This window comes from Tetranychus urticae, unplaced genomic scaffold (genome assembly GCF_039701765.1).
Source record: "Tetranychus urticae isolate SD_2017Ah unplaced genomic scaffold, NJAU_TeUrti_SD_1.0 Scaffold_4, whole genome shotgun sequence".
NCBI classification, from domain to species: Eukaryota; Metazoa; Arthropoda; class Arachnida; order Trombidiformes; family Tetranychidae; genus Tetranychus; species Tetranychus urticae.
This window is the reverse complement of record NW_028315836.1, coordinates 390,001-392,500: the sequence shown is the minus strand read 5'-3', so window position 1 is coordinate 392,500 and position 2,500 is coordinate 390,001. Positions and strand designations below refer to the sequence as shown.

At 43.8% G+C, this 2,500-nt stretch overlaps 1 non-coding gene across 1 annotated transcript; it reads right to left on the bottom strand.

Moving 5' to 3' along the window:
• Nucleotides 1–271: 271 nt before the first annotated feature.
• LOC149092937 (small subunit ribosomal RNA) lies at nucleotides 272–2,441 on the bottom strand. Its single transcript, XR_016200354.1, has one exon. It is a non-coding gene; the product is annotated as a small subunit ribosomal RNA (ribosomal RNA).
• Nucleotides 2,442–2,500: the final 59 nt, after the last annotated feature.

Sequence of the window (2,500 nt, the reverse complement as noted above, 5' to 3'; positions counted from 1 at the left end):
AATTGTTTTGCAAAAGAAATTATGGCTATCGTTAGATAACCCTCACTCTTTGTTGCATTGGATAATGAAAGATGGATGTATGAATGAACGAATGTAATGCAAATTAGAATCATGTTGCAATGGCTAAATGTTTGCAATAAACATTCACAATTGCGACTCTAATGCAAATACAATTCAATTGCATTCACCATATTAGCATCTACAATATCACTATGCAGAGTGTTTGATTGTTTGAAGGTTGTATTTCTCTTATAATAAGAGGGTAATACGTTAATGATCCTTCCGCAGGTTCACCTACGGAAACCTTGTTACGACTTTTACTTCCTCTAAATGATCAAGTTTGAACATCTTTCCAGCACAATCCGACCACTAGTTTCCCAATGGTCTGGATTGACCAGTCCGAAGTCCTCACTAAATCATTCAATCGGTAGTAGCGACGGGCGGTGTGTACAAAGGGCAGGGACGTAATCAACGCAAGCTAATGACTCACGCTTACTGGGAATTCCTCGTTCATGGGCAATAATTACAATGCCCAATCCCCATCACGAAATGGGTTCAAGCGGTTACCCACTCCTTTCGGAGCAGGAAACAGTATGCACGATGACCACTTCAGTGTAGCACGCGTGCGGCCCCGGACATCTAAGGGCATCACAGACCTGTTATTGCTCTGTTTCGTGCGGCTGCGAGCGCCGCTTGTCCCTCTAAGAAGTCCTTACAGTGCTACAGCATCCTTACCCTAGCCAATTCTGTAGGCTAATAGCAGCAGAGCCCTCAACAGCCGAAACCATCAAGAGATACTACCACCCACAGGTTGACTAAGGGGGAGTACTGCAGTGTAAACTGCAAGTCTATTTAGTAGGCTAGAGTCTCGTTCGTTATCGGAATTAACCAGACAAATCACTCCACCAACTAAGAACGGCCATGCACCACCACCCACTGAATCAAGAAAGAGCTCTCAATCTGTCAATCCTCTCAGTGTCCGGGCCGGGTGAGTTTTCCCGTGTTGAGTCAAATTAAGCCGCAAGCTCCACTCCTGGTGGTGCCCTTCCGTCAATTCCTTTAAGTTTCAGCTTTGCAACCATACTTCCCCCGGAACCCAAAAACTTTGGTTTCCCGGAAGCTTCCATTCGAGTCATGAAATTAGTTACTCAGAATGATCGCTGGTTGGCATCGTTTATGGTTAGAACTAGGGCGGTATCTGATCGCCTTCGAACCTCTAACTTTCGTTCTTGATTAATGAAAACATTCTTGGCAAATGCTTTCGCTGTAGTTTGTCTTGCGACGGTCCAAGAATTTCACCTCTAGCGCCGCAATACAAATGCCCCCGTCTGTCCCTCTTAATCATTACCTTGGATTCTTAAGACCAACAAAATAGAACCAAGGTCCTATTCCATTATTCCATGCAAGATCATTCAAGTTAAGGTAGTGGTACGCATCATATAGATGGTTGACCATACCGTTTTTAGGCACCTCTTTCGAGGTTTTGGACGCCTGCTTTGAGCACTCTGATTTTTTCAAGGTAAAAGTCTCGATCGCTTGAATCAACACTCGGTAAAGAGCATTGATAGCAAATATCGAGCAATTTTCTGTCTAAACACTATGAATGTAACCACCAGGAAAGAGGAATGAAGGTTCAAGCAAGCATCCGTAGACACAAGCAAGAAACCTAACATCACCATCTAACCCTTTAATCAGTGGACCCCATAGGTTCGACTGAAATCCAACTACGAGCTTTTTAACCGCAGCAACTTTAATATACGCTATTGGAGCTGGAATTACCGCGGCTGCTGGCACCAGACTTGCCCTCCAATAGATCCTCGTTAAAGGATTTAAATTGTACTCATTCCAATTACGGGGCCTCAATAGAGTCCCGTATTGTTATTTTTCGTCACTACATCCCCGTACTGGGATTGTGTAATTTGCGCGCCTGCTGCCTTCCTTAGATGTGGTAGCCGTTTCTCAGGCTCCCTCTCCGGAATCGAACCCTAATTCCCCGTTACCCGTTACAACCATGGTAGGCGCATAACCTACCATCGACAGTTGATAAGGCAGTTGCTTGAGGGATACATCGTCGGCTCAGAGGCCATACGATTTGCTCAGTTATTCAGAGTCATCACAAGAAATGCAACCGAAGTTGCTAAGATCCCCACTGCTAGTCCTTAGACAGCGACCGAAATCACTGAACAGGGTTCTAGGTGAATAAGAATCATTGGTCTTGTACTAATAAATGCGATCCTTCCGTCAGCAAGCTGAGGTTGGAACACTTGTTCATGTATTAGCTCTAGAATTACCACAGTTATCCATGTAAAAAAGAATATCCGAGGAACCGTAACTGATTTAATGAGCCATTCGCGGTTTCACTTTATAAACAGTATGTACTTAGACATGCATGGCTTAATCTTTGAGACAAGCATATGACTACTGGCAGGATCAACCAGGTAACTTGATGTTTTAGCAAAGTAAAATGCTAAACAAGTTGTTTTTGCAGCTATAAATACGA